Here is a 14,943-nt window from a genome sequence, read left to right as displayed (position 1 = left end):
AGTTATTTTGAGTATAAGTTTGACATCTTGAATTCTAATAAGAAATGCACAGTCACGACGGGAAGTCATTTTCAGGACTATACTGTCCTGAAAATGCAATATGATATATTCATGAAATAAGTGGTGTGGGTGACTAAACATATCGGTGACTAAACAAGTGACCATCTAGCTGAGAAGCAACAAAGCCCACATAGAAGAAGCACACCAGCCTGTGTGATCATGAGGTGTCTATGGACTCAGGTATCAGGCATCTGAGACCCAGAACAAAAACATACCAATCTGAGTGTGTGTGTGTGTGTGTGTGTGTGTGTGTGTTAGAGACCCAAAGCCCATCCGTAGACAATTGGACATTCCCTTACAGAAGGGTCACAAGGAAGAGATGAGCCAGTCAGGATGTAGTATAGCACCGATGAAACACACAATTTTCCTCTAGTTCTTTCATGCCTCCTCTCCCCCCACTAGCATGACCTCAATTCTACATTACAAACCGGATTAGACCAGATTTGGCCTCCTCTGGCTTCCCTATTGCCAGTAGGCAGAGCCTTTGGCTTCCATCCTTCGCTACCCTATTGTGACGCCAACCAATCCTCCCTTGACACTCTACTGTAGGCTGGTTTCGATAATTTGTCGCAATGAAATATTTGGTTTCCTAAATCACATAACAGGCAAATACTCACAATTATGGAGGTTTATTAGGGAAGTGAATGGGTTACCACAAGTCAAGATAAGTAAGCAGTAAAGACACAGCCTTTGGTCCAAAGCAACATCTCTCCCAAGCCAACATCCAAGTCTCCCACCCCTTGGTCCCTTGGCCTGTGCCCCTCTGGACCAAAATGTTCAGACTATCGTTTTGCCTCACAGTCTCATAGTCTCAATACTGCTCCTCTTGCTCAGTCCCATCGATCACCATGCTGCAGGATGCGTCTGGTCCTGAGTTCCACTGCCACTTCAGACAGAGATCTTGGAAGCACTCTTTCAATGGTCCTGGGTCTGTCTAAGATGGCTCTGATGCACAGATGAATGGCTTTGGTGGAGGTGTGGGTTTTATCGTTCAGCAGACCATATCCCCAAGGAAACAAAGCATGGTATGACAAATCGCACTCTCTAAAGTAGAGTTTTAAGATGTCTCAAGGAAACAAAGGTTGTAAATTGGTTCGAGCCCTCTACTAAAATCAGGTCTTGACCAAACCCTAATGCTGCCCATTATTCGGGTAGTGGAGAACGTCTTCCAAAATAGGATTGTAGCCTCCGGCATACAAAGCTCGGATTTACAATACAGCACATCAAGAAGTACGGCTAAAAGGGCCATATTAATTGAAGACAGCTCAATTGAGTAAACACTCTCAACTTGGGTTCTAAAATATCTGTTATTAAATATAATACATTGGTAAAGTTAACATTTTTTGTGAGACTAGAATTAAATAAACTTTCCTAAATTTTAATATTAATTCTTCCAAATGGCAAAATAAATAAGAGAATTATTAGCAAATCTTACACATTAATTATGGTGGCATAACTTATGGAATTATGGAAACATAGTTCCTATTTTCAAAAAGCTTGTAAAAGTTTATGATAATATTCCTTATAGTTTTGCCAGTTTCTTTAAGTGCCACCTAATATATGCCTCTAAATTTTCTGGGCTTTGGAGGATTACAGAAAGAATGTACCACTGTAGAAAATGATGCTGAGTCTGGATCCATTAACAGAAAGGCCAAGGACTCTGGACTAGGTGACAATCCTGGCTCCTGGTGACCTTTTCCACGATGAACTGGAGGAGCACTCAGTCAGGTTTTCCGTGGTTGCTATTTTAGAATAGATGGATGGGCTTGTCTTCCAAAATACATCTTGGGGGACTCAAACCTACAACCTTTCAGTTAGCAAGTTTGTTAATCATTCACGGAACCCAGGGACTCTTCTTTATGTTCATTATTATATAACTACATCTACTTTGTTCATTAAACTTAATTTTCTTGTAAAATGGGTCTGGGAAAGTTAATCCAAATAGCTGGGCTGTCACTATATATCACTTCAGGCAGCACACACATGGCTGGAACTTATTAAATTATAAAGCAGTTTTAGTGTCATATAAAAGCTAAGAGTAAAAGGAAACAATGGACAAAGGTCTCAAACACCATTTTTGCCTTTTTTTTTGCACCTAACATTTTCTGTGTCCAATGAGAGTAAGGAATGTGATGTGGGAACAGTCATCATAATGATGGGTGGAAAAATACCTGCAGGCTCAGCCCACCAGAGTAAATGTTCAAGCGGTGCTACAACATTTTCCACAGGTCAGCAGGGGGTGTCACATCACCAGTCTTTGTGTACTCATTTAATAGCCACCCATTGTTACCTGGAAGATTTTTCCCCTGCTCCTGGGAAGTCCGAATGGAATTGGAAGGCAGGACAAGTGAGTGGTTGCTGTATGTGTTTTTTTGGTTCCTCCTCTCCCTACTTGAAAGATATTTTAAAAGAAACTCGTCCATGGTAGTTATGACTCTTCTCACTGAGTAGATATGATCTTTCCTCAATTTAATGTTTTTTGGTGGGGGTTTTTTCCCCAGGACTCCTTAGAAGTCTCTACAATATAAAACACTTAGGCTACATTTTACAAGTATGTCCTTATTTATTCGTGACAAACAGTTAAAGATTGAATCAGATTTCTTATGCTTTTCAAAAAATACAGAAAATAAGGATCAGTTCAGACCAAACTACAGAATTTCACATGTAAAAATAAGCATCAATCGTGTAATTATGTACAAATTGTAAGCACAGCAGTGATAGTATGGGCCAATAGATGTCTCTGTAAGTCCCCACAATGCAACAGCATGCTCCCACTTCCTCTCGGCCTTTCTTGTTCCCATTCATCCACCTCTCCATCCCTGCCTGCTTTCTACACTCCTTAAGTAGCTCCATCACTCTGAATCTAAGAGACAACAAAACAAGAGCTTTTAAATAAAGATGACTATTTATAAAGTAAAAGAAGCTATAACTATTAGCCAAAGTTTGGTGGCTTTTGTTTGTTGGACCTCATATTTTTTCTAATAATTCATATATCTTCATATAACAAGCATTTTCACAAATTGCCACGGACATCAACTTCAACCATTGGTGACTGTGGTCGTTACATAATCTGGTGTCAATTTAAGGTTTAAGAGTGTAGGGGTCAAGTCTAGCCTGTTAATCAGGGTATAGGCAACGAGGCATGGCCTCCTGGGAGCACCTATATTTTTCTTTGGAGGTGGGAGACACTCTCTATCTCAGCTAACTCCCTGCTAGACATCCTTGTGGAGAAGATACATGGAGAGAGGCTGATAGAGTCAGACCTATGGATCCAGAGAAGCCACATGGAGACCCCTGCCAGCTCTGAGATGCTGACACCACTGGATGCACAAGACTTCCCACCCACAGGCCTGTCAGTTTCCTGCATTCAGTGTCATTGCATGTGTTTCATGAGTCTGAAGAGGACTTTATAGATTGGTATCGGATGCATGGACTAATCTCAGACTTATGGACTTGATCTGGACTGGGCTGGGATGTTTTTTTAATGTACAATTACTCTTTATATCAAGTTCTTTCTTATACACATGAGTACCCCTAGATTTGTTTTTATTTTCTACCCATACTAACACAGTGAATTAATGTGGATCAGAGTTGAATTGCATTAGGAGTGTTTTCTTACCTGAATTTTCAGAAGTAGACCATCAGGCCTTTTTCCAAGTTGTCTCTGCTGCACTTTATCATTCAACTTTTTGGTTAGAAGCAATGAAAATGTATTTATTACATGTTATCAAAGAGACTCAAATAGTGAGCAATCTGTATATTCCACTTTAAAGCTCTACTGTTATATGTACCACATAGCTGCTGGTTACTTTATAAACAAAAAAGCAAGAAAGCCTGAAGGGAAAAGGTGATGTGTACTAAAGAGGCGGGAGTGTAAATAACCTTGTATGCCCTTCAGAAGATGTCTGCGTAATAAACGTGTGCTGCCTAGACACTAAAATTTTAATAGCACTGACGTCATAGTTCATTCGGTTTCTGAACACCCTTGTACATGGTTAAAGAGTAACAATACGATTATTTCCCTTTCCCCAAGGGAATTATTGAAATTTCAATATCCTGTGACGAGGACCTAGGCCTCTGACACACATACTGCGCAGTAACACGTAGTTTGTGTAAACGAATGTGTGTGCCTCTAGTTGTTCTTAAAGAGTTGCTAATGTGCCCTCACCGATATTCTAGTTTATAAATATTTTTTAATAAAAATATATGGTTTATTCATTTCCAGTACATCTTTTAAAACAAAACTTTAACAAACAATGGAATTGCTTTTATTGTTGAGAATATGCCCATCAAAACTACACCCGTACAATTATTTCAACATGTCCCATCACAGATATGGATTAGTTTCTTGAGTGCTGGTACTCAACACTTCACTTTATGGGTTAGGTAGCGTTGTTTCAGAAGAATCTCAAACAACAAGCAATCACTGACTTTTGTTTAGTAAATAGTAGCAAGCAGGAACACCCCCCAGGAATATTGCCAGATTTGAATCTCAGATGTTTGTCATGAGGATCTCTGATCTCCCCTGCAGTGTCACCCTCTCCCCTTGAGTCGCACCCTTTCCAAGTGTCCACTGGGATGTTTCCAGAGGTTTTTCTCAGTAAAGAAACAGTAATCTGTCTGGCAATAACTGAATGAGGACAAAGACAGCTACTCAGTCACAGTCACCTCTTCATTTCCCATTTCATGTACAAACAGCTCCCTTTTTTGAAAAGTAATTTTAGGAACTAAAAAAGTAAAACCTGAAGCATCTACAATGAAAAAAAATAAAAGACTGGCATGAAAGTTGTGCCTGAACAAGCGTCTTCTTCACTTATTCTCCGCTTCGCCTCTTCGGCCCCACGGACTGCTGTTCAAGAACTTCCTCTCTCACATAAAACCGAGGAATGCGAGCCTGTTTTCATTTGCCAAGACCCCCATCTCTAACCGAGGCCTCCTTGCACAATCTGATCGATAGATTACCGCATGACTTCATGCAAAAGCAGTTAGGAGGTGGGCTAGGTGGTGGCAGTAGGAGTAAAGGAAAGGACATACTCTGAAAAAAAATGTTGTTGCTAAGAAGCACAACAAGCGAGTTCCGACTCATAGCATCTCAATGCACAACAGATGGGAACAGAACACGCTGGTCCTGCCCCACCCCCAGAATTGTTCCGATGTTTGAGTCCGTTGTTGCAACCATTGCGTTGTGCACGAACTTCCTCTTTTCCACTGCCCCCACGCTTAACATGATGCCCCAAAAATCAAGGAAGTTACCGTAATGGAACGTGGCAACAGATTAGAAGTGGGAGAGAGATAGAAGGAAGAAAGTGGCAATACTCTCTGATTTTCCCATCTACGTTTATCTGGGATTTTTAGATACGTTTCTGCTCAGCAAAGCACCTGATTTGTAGTAAGTGTTCAATGAGCACTTTAATTAAATAGATGGCTGACTGGATCCGAAGAAGGGTTAATGGTGCTGGCTTCAACATAAATAATGAAGGCAAGAAGGGGAAATACTTCAACAAGAAATGCATAATGAGAATGCACAATATGATTGCATTACTTTTGAAAAAGATCTATGCAACTGATTGGGACAAGATCTTTGGAAACATGTATTTTAAAGAAAAGTGACCTATGATCTTATCGCATATCATGTCTCTGAAATCAGTTTGACAAACCCTGAAGGCATTTAGGAGTCATTGCTTTCAGATTTGAAAACTTAAAACCATGATAGTAATCATCACAATTACTAGAATATTACGATATTGACAATTTTTTTTAGGTGTAGGAATAGATGCTATTTGCTCCACGTCTTTTCTGGGAATTGGATCAATAGATAATAAACATTCGATTTGGTAGCTAACTGAAAAGGGGATTTTGAGACCAAAAAAATAGTTTTTCTAACTGATACACTCCCTAAACATAGCTTCTTACGTGCCCTGGGGCGCTAGGGCAAAACACAGTTGAGGTTTGAGCCTGAAATCTCTGTGCCCTAAACTAAAATCACCAGGCCTTCAATCACTCCAGCTCAGACTGGTGAGACCCCTGGCTACTAACCTAACACTGAGATGTGGAGTGGACTGAGAGCCCCTCACAAGGAAGACTTGGAATGCTATTTCTTAGCAAAAAGAGGGGTGGGAAAAGGCTAAACATTAGCTACTAAAACTCCTATTTGAGCACGTGTGGGTACTGAGAGTCAGAATTGGCTTTGCAGCCGTGCTTACTGCTCCTCACTGCCGTAGTACAGGCTGGTGAGCTACATGCAGAAGGATCGCGCATGTCCTGCACGGGATCCACAAGTGCACACGAGACTGGTGACGGCCAGCAGTGGAGAAGACACTGCCTTTAACACTATGACCTTCTCCTTAGCACGTGCTGTTCCTTACTCAGCTTCTCAGCGACTCAGAGCACACCTTCCTCGGGGCAAAGAGTTAGTACAGCAAAGTGTTGTTACACATTTACCCTCAGGAATAGCAGCATAACCCCCAATGGCAGAGATGAAAAGTTCACTGTGCACATTCCAGATTTATCCCGACAGAGGCAGTCCAGGTATCTCTGATTCTGTAACTTCTGAATCAGGAGATAGACTGAAGTGCTCGAGATGAAGCGTCTTAGCCATTTGGTGTGTGACAGTTTTCTCACTGAGAAAAAGGATCATCATGAATTGCCTCTGGTTCCTCTTTTATAATAATGTCCAATTTTCACACAAGTCTGAGGCAATTGAAAATACCATGCCTTGGGTCAGGCACCCCTTAGTCCTCAAAGTAACATACTTGCTTTCGGACACTTTACAGAGAGCGCGTGCAGCAGTTTTCCACAGCGTGTCCTTTGATCTCTTGCCTGTTGCTCCCATGAGCTTCGATCGTTGATCCACGCGAGATTAACTCCACGGGAACATCACAAGCTTCTCTGTTTATCGATACCGGTTGGTCCAGTTCTGAGGATGCTGGTGTCCTTTACACTGACTTGCAGTCCATGCTGAAAGCTTCAAGCCTGGGTCTTCATGAGCGAGCGTGCACGTCCGCCTTTTTCGGCAGGATGGTGGGTCATCTACATATCGTGGGTTGTTAATAAGCTTCCTCCAGTCCCCATACTGAACTCCATAGGTCCAGCTTCCTTGATTCTTTGCATATCGAATTTACAGACTGAACCAATCTAGTGAGCGGATACAACCCTGAGGCACACCCCTCTTGCTTTTCACTATGCAGTAAGTAGTCCTTGGTACTGTTCACACGCTGCCTCCGGATCCATCTTCCGATTTTGCATGAACACAGTGAGGTGTTCTAGAACTCCCATTCTTTTCACACCTTACAGTGGCTCACACAGTCAAATGCCTTTGCATGATCAGTAAAAAGCAAGCTCATGTGGCATAGTATGCTATGTATTTTGCTACAAAAAGTCAGCATTTTAAAATCGTCAGCTCTTCTGGTGAAAAAGATGAGACTTTCTAATCTCATAGAGTTACAGTCTTGGAAACCTACAGGGACTTAAGCACCTGTACAGGATTGCTAAGGGTAAGAATTAACTCAATGCCTTGAGTAATCAATAAAACACAAGTAAACATCTTTCTGATAGCCTCTGAATTAGTCAAAATCCATCTGGCATCAGCAGTGATATCCCTTGTCCTATGTCCTCTTCTGAATCTTGCATGAAACGCTGGCAGCTTCTACTGGGTCACCTTTGTTTGGAATGGTAGAAATCTGGATCTCTTCCAGTCAGTTGGCCAGGTAGCTGTCTTCCGAATTTCTTGGCATGGATGAATGAGTGCGTCCAGTGCTGCTTCAGCTTGTGGAGACATTTCAATTGGTGTTCCATCACTTCCTGGATCCTTGCTTGTGCTAACGCCTTCGGTGGAGGTTCAGCTTTGCTGAAATGCTACTTCTTGAAATGGTTGAATATCAGGTACAGAACAAGGTGTTGAGTGGCTAAGTCCTGACAGCCTAGTTCTTCATCCCAGCACAGTCCAACTCAATTCCATAAGTCCGACACTGGTCCACAAGTCCCCTTGAGACACAAGAAGTCAGATGCAATGATGTAGGGTACAAGAAGCTCACAGGCCCATGGGGGCGAAGTCGGGTGGCTCTAAGGTTGGTGGAGACGTGGCAGGGCTCGGGCAGCCCTTGGGGTGGCCAGCAAGCTGGCGACTTTGTTCAACTTTCTTCTGATTTTTTTAAAGTCAGAATTATAGATGCTGAACATTTGAGACAGCTAAGGTGTTATGTGGAGCCCTGATTATATGATGCATAGTGTCATGCTTTGGGCGGCCAACTACAAGGTCAGTAGTTTGAAACTATCAGCAGCTCCGTGGGAGAAAGAACTTTCCACCCTGTGGGAGAACTCTTCACCGTGGGAAAGAATTAGACTTGGAAAACCACAGGTGCAGTCCTCCCCTGCCGCATGGGGTCGTTATGAGTCAGTGGCGACTTGATGGCAGTAAGGTTGAGGTTTTTGAGTGAAAATATTATGACTACTATCTCTACAATTAATTGCCGGTGCCTTTCCTTTAAAGCACAAACAAGGTTGTTTCCTTGAAAACTGAGGTGGACACTCTGCCTGCCTCATCTTCAACATCATCTCAGTCTTTCTTGAAAGGTGCTAGCCATTTGTAAACTGCTCATTATTTATGGGTACAGCCTCCCATAAATTTTTTGTAATGCACCACTTATTTTGTCCCTCTTGCACCCAACATCACTGCATGCATTTGACTTCAGTGCTTATAGCCAAAGCCGTGTAGCTCTTAGGAGAGCCTATCTGGTTTGGGGCCACCAGGGATTTCGGAATCAAAATAACATAAGTGCCATTGAAGATAAGCTGGTTGAATCACTCGCCAAGAGGAGACTTGTAGAAAGTCGACAGTCATCCAGTCATCACTGGTGTGGGTGGACAAACAAAGGAAGTAGTACCTGTGGACAGCTCTTAGCTCTCGATTTTTTCCCTTACTTTCCAAAGGACAAGGGCTCAGAGGATTTTAATTTGAAAGACAAAAGCAATGATATGGACAAAGAGATCCTTTATACTCACATCTTCAATCAGGTGCTCCCTCCTGACATCAATGTTCTGGCCTGGGCTCCTGTAGAACCTACCTTTAGTGTTGATTCAGCTGTGTTGAGTGGTTATGCCCCTGCTTTCCCCCTAGTGCTGATTCAGATATTATACTCATGAATTGTGAAGCTCTGAAGAATCTTGGCACACATGTTTTCAAGAACCTATATGAAGTGGATGGAGCCGATGGAGTGATTAATTTTCAGAGGATCATGTCCAAGTACAGCAATGAGTCAGAGCCTAAGTGGGGAGAGACGGCAAGCACCTTCATGGTTATAGCAATTTGAAGTGACTGATGTTCCTTTACCATCAAGCTCACTGTCTTAGGGCTATCCTCGTTCTGATTGGCCAAGGTATGGAGAAATCAGAGATTATTGATGAGCTGTTGAATATAGAGAAAAATCCTTAGAAACCTCAACATAGAATGGTTGTCGAATTTCTGCTAGTCTTATATGATTATAACTTTGAAAATATCCAGTGGATTTATTATGATGGGGAGATTCAAGAATTCAATGTTACCTACAACAATTAGGGGTTGGTCATGCTGTGAGAACTCACATGTTGTTTAGAATGCCGGAAGTACTGGAGCACTGGGGAGGCCAAGTGGGCAAGGACCGACAGAGGAGATCAAGGTCCCGCCCCTGTCAGAAGGCAGACCAGTGCCTCTGTTGAAGGAGTGAAGGTGTGCACATAGAAGTCCCTGAAGGATCGTCCTCAATGCCAGGCACTGTAATGACACACTAGAGGAAGAAAATATTATTTTTCAAAAGCCCAGCAAAAAGAGTCTGTGATGATACAGAAATTGAAAGCATCATTTAACCACAAAAACCTGCCCAAGATCTAAGACGCGACAACTAGCAGATGGGATAGGGGGAAAATATGTGCATTTCAAGCAGTTACACAAATTTTGATGTTCAGCTCTTAAAGAAAAAGAAACAAGCAAGCAAACTATGTATAAAGGAAACTCTTGCTTCTAACAAGGAAGAATTCAAACATTGTTCCATTCCTGTCTTTATGGCTTAAAACAAAGAAGGAAAAACCATTTATAAAATGGAGGTTCATTTATGTCCCCCCGGAAACCTTTGCCATGTGTTCAAATTCATTAAAACTTGAACTCGATGTCTAATAATGATGATGATGGTGATAAAAATATAATAGTACAATACAAATATAAGCCAACACCATAAGTATTTATTCCACTTACCCAAATACAGAGTCATAATAAATTCCAGGGAGCTTCCAGAAATTCAAGTTGGGGATATGGAACAAGGGATATCACTGCTGATATCAGATGGATCTTGGCTGAAAGCAGAAAATGATAGAAAGATGATGTTTACTTGTGTTTCATTGACTGTGAAAAACAGTGAACTGTGTGGATCTTAACAAACAGTGAAGAGCCTTGAGAAGGACTGGAATTCCAGAACATTTCATTGTGCTGATGCAGAACCTGTACATACATCAAGAGAGAGCTGTTTGAAAGAACAAAGAATCAGGAAAGGTGTGCATCCATGTTGTATCCTTTCAGCATACTTATTCAATCTGTAGGCAGGACAGATCATCCGAGAAGCTAGGCTCTGTGAAGAATAATGTAGTATCAGGAGGCGAGAAAGGTTTGTTAGCAACCTTCAATGTGCAGACGCCACAACCTTACGTGTGGAAAACAGAGAGGACCCAAAGCACTTGCTGACAAAGATCAAGAATCGCAGCCTTCATTGTGGATGTCAATGCAATGTAAAGAAAACCAAATACCTCACATCTGGAAAGATAGGCATCATGATAAACAGAAAAGATTGACGTTTCAAAAAATCTTTCCTTGCTTGAACCCACAATCGATGCTGACGAAAGCATCATTCAAGAAATTAGAGAGTATGTTGCAATGGGAATATCTGTTGTACAAGACCTCTTTAAAGTGTTGAAGAAGCAAGGATGTCATTTAGAAAACTTAAGTGTGCCTGACCCTAGCCCTGGTATTTTTTAACCATCTCATCTGAATGTGAAAGTTGAGCCTTGATTGTGGATCCAAGCCAAACAAAATCCTGGCCAACTGCAATCTTTTCTCCATTGATCCTGATTTTGCACGTTGATCCACTTGTGAGAATTTTGGTCTCCTTATATTGAGTCATAATCCATACTGAAGACTGTAATTCTTGGTCTTCATCGGCCAGCATTTCGAGTCCTCCTTCCTTTCAAGAGGCAAGGCTGTGTCATCTGCATATTGAAGAGTGTTAACCATCCTCCCCTAATCCTGATACCACATTCTTTTTCATGTAGGCTAACTTCTCAGATTATTTGCTCTACCTACAGATTGAATAAGTATGCTTAAAGGATACAACCTTGATGCTCGCCTTTCCTGATTCTGTTTTATCTTATGTTATCATTTTATTGGGAGCTCCTGCAGATATAACATTCTACAGTTCACTCGCATCGAGCAGTATTGTACAATTGCCACCAGAGTTAGTTTCAAAACATTTTCTTTCTTCTTGAACTCCTTGATATCAGCTCTCCTTTATCTCCTTCCTCCCCTATCCCACTTCCCAGGAATCTTTATTATTATTGCTGTCACATCTTACACTATCCAATATATCCATTCATACGCAATTCTGTTGCTCACTCCCCTCGAGTGGGGTTATACAGACATCAATGCTATCAGCTCCCCCTTCCTCACTAATTCCCCCCTCCCCCAATCACTTCCTGTTCCTTCAGGGAACATTATTCCTGTTACTGTTTCTGAAGGGTTATCGGTCTTGGCTTTCATGTACTGAATGATCTTGAACACATGCAAGTTTAACATGATTAGTGAGGTAAAGCAAATAAAAACCATAATAGTAGGCGAGGAAATATTAAATAACTAGAGGATAGTTATGTTTCATCAACACTATACCATACCCTGGATTTATCCTCCTTTTCATGTGGTCCTTCTGAGAGGGACTGTCCAAATATCTTGCAGTTGGTTTTAGATCTTGATGTCCTCTCACAGCTTATCAGGTCTTCTTGTGTTGTGTTCTATGTGTCAATTCTCTTCTTGAGATGTTCTCAGAATGCAGGTGGGATAGACTCAATGTTGTATGTTGACTCTCTTGGCCTTGTTTGAATTGTTTTCAGCTTTAACCTGAGCTTTCATACAAGCAATTGATAGACTTACCACAGTCATAGCAGTCAGCCCAGGCCTGGTTTTAGCTGCTGATATCGAGCTTCTCCACCTTCTTTTCCCAAAGATGCAGTCAATTTTTTTTCTGTGTGTGACATCTGAAGAAGCTCGTGTGTATAGCTGCCTTTTCTGTTGCTGAAAATTGGTATTTGCTATGAATAAGTCACTGACTGCAAAATTTTATTATGTGATCCCCAGCTTCATTTCTATCACCAAGATCATATTATACAGATGTTACTCCTTCCCTTTTGTTTCCAACTTTTTCATTCCAATTGCCAATAATTATCACGGCACCTTGATTGCACATTTTATCAATTCCTGACTGACGTCATTGGCAGAATTCTTAGATTTCTTCTTCACTAGCTTTAGTGATCGTGAATAAATTTTAATAATAATTGTATTGATTGGATTTCCATAAGGTGGATAGATATAATCCTATCACAGAGACTATTGTAACTTCAAGGTTGATTTTTCAATGTCCTTTTTGACAATGAAGTAATAGATGGTTACAAGACTTGTAATGGATTTTTGTGAAGGAAATGTAAAACTCTAATATTATTTATTTAATGTGTACTTCCAAAAGATTGTTCAAGCACCAACCCCTGTCCCTATTTCCCTTCTTTGGAAATAGGATTTTTAATTGAAAATATTATGCAAGATCACACTGAAATAGGTGGGTTCATATGTGGCTAGTGTGGCTTCTAATCTCTTCTTAATCCACAGCCATTCAAACTTATTCTAACTCATAGCAATCCTAGAAAAAGTTTCCAATACCATCATTCTTTAAGAGATCAGACAGCCTTATCTTTCATCTGCTAAGCACCTGGTGGGTTTGAACTGCCAACACCTACCCCACAGCTACCCCAGGACTACTTAATCTCTTGCTCACTCACTGGGATACAGTCTGACTCAGTGAGACTCTATAGGTAGAATAGGATTGCTCTTTTGGATTCCCAAGACTTTGCATTTTTACGGAAGTAGAAAGCCTCCCCGTTGCTAGTGGGTTTGAACCACTGACCTTAAGGAGAACAGTTCTGTAGGTAGCCTCCCACCAGAGGTCATCTTAGTGATATCTTATTAAAGGACAGAGCAAGGATAGAGATAAAGTCACACATGAGGAAGACAGAGTCCCAATGAAGATACAAGCCAACAAGTGTCCTGGGATACAGGGTACAAGGAAGACTCTCTCCCATGAGAAAAAAAGAAATAGATGGTGCTCCTAAGGCTTGTTTTGGCTTCCAGTCTCTCCAACACTTTATGGAAGCAAATTGTTCTAAGTATACTCTATGGTATTTTGCTACAATAATTCTAGTAAACTAAGGCAACTGGCTTTAGGCAAAATTACTTGCAACACTTGTTTCTAGTCTCTTCATTTCATCCCACCTTTTCCTCACCCATGGTACCTTCTTCTCTGATCTGGCTCCCTATTATGGCAATGTTCTATTAATACTTTCTAGTAGTCTTACATCCCCATTGTGAGATATGCTAATTTGCCTATTCAAGCTAATGTGTATTTGAATTGTTATCTTTTATTATCTACCATTTTTAGAATTTATTTACATCAATAAATAGAAATTTTAATGTAAAACAACTTACTAGTAGTGATAATTCAGTTATTAGGAGCTGGGCACAACACCAGGCAGTGTTTGACTCTGTTGTATATAAGTAGGATTGTTTTGAGTTGGACTGACTGAGGGCACCTGATAACAATAACACTACTCTTGGATTGCTACATCACAGTCTTCCTTTTCACTTTAAATAATGCCATAGAAGAAGCGTTGAGTTAGGAGTGCAGAAACCCAATGTCCATTTCTTTTTCTGTATCACTAGATTTACATTATCTGGCCAAATTACATCATTACTCTTAGACTCTGTTCCATAATATATAATAGGTACTTTAGTCATTATTTTTTTAGATCTTATGAGAGTATATGTATTACAAAATAAAAAGATCCATCCACAGCTAATAGTAAATATTAAAGTTCAGCAAAACATTACTAGTATAGCATCATGCTTGAATTAAAGCTTTGGCTTGTGAACCTGACACTATAAATTCTCCATTATCAGACTCTACCAAAGGTTCCATTTGTACTCCAGATGCATCATTTAAGAGAAATGAGTAATGATTCAAACTCCCACAGAGGGACTGATAAAAAAATTGTTTTTAGAAGACTATCCCTCTTTCCAAGAGACTTAGATACTAATGAAGATAAATAAGGTAAGTAAATATTTACTCATGCTTTGGAACTCAGAAAGCAAACTGATCTGAATGAGTACGTAGACAGAGAAAGAACATGCTAGTTATATGACTGTTGGAATTACTGAGTTACCAGGGAGGAGACGAGCCAGTCAGAGTGCGATGTAGCAACAATGAAAAATACAACTTTCCTCTAGTTCCTAAATGTTTCCTCCCCCACCCCCGCTATCATGATCCCAATTCTACCTTGCAAGTATGGCTAGACCAGAGGATGCACACTGGTACAGATAGAACCGGAAACACAGGGAATTCAGGGAGATGATCCCTTCAGGACCAGTGGTATCAGTGGCGATACTGGGATGGTAAAGGAAGGGTGGGTTGGAAAGGGGGAACCAATTACAAGGATCTACATGTACCTCCCTGGGCTGGACAACAGAAAAGGGGGTGAAGGGAGACGTTGGACAGGGCAAGATATGACAAAACAATAACTTATAAATTATCAAGGGTTGATGAGGGA

The 14,943-nt window shown here is 40.9% G+C and overlaps 1 pseudogene; it reads left to right on the top strand.

Moving 5' to 3' along the window:
- Window positions 1-9,197: 9,197 nt before the first annotated feature.
- On the top strand, window positions 9,198-9,900 carry LOC142437274 (tRNA pseudouridine(38/39) synthase pseudogene; annotated as a pseudogene).
- Window positions 9,901-14,943: the final 5,043 nt, after the last annotated feature.

The sequence above is a fragment of the Tenrec ecaudatus genome, chromosome 1, assembly GCF_050624435.1.
Source record: "Tenrec ecaudatus isolate mTenEca1 chromosome 1, mTenEca1.hap1, whole genome shotgun sequence".
Classification (NCBI taxonomy): Eukaryota; Metazoa; Chordata; class Mammalia; order Afrosoricida; family Tenrecidae; genus Tenrec; species Tenrec ecaudatus.
The sequence above is the reverse complement of the archived record's forward strand: the minus strand, read 5'-3'. Positions and strand labels throughout refer to the sequence as shown.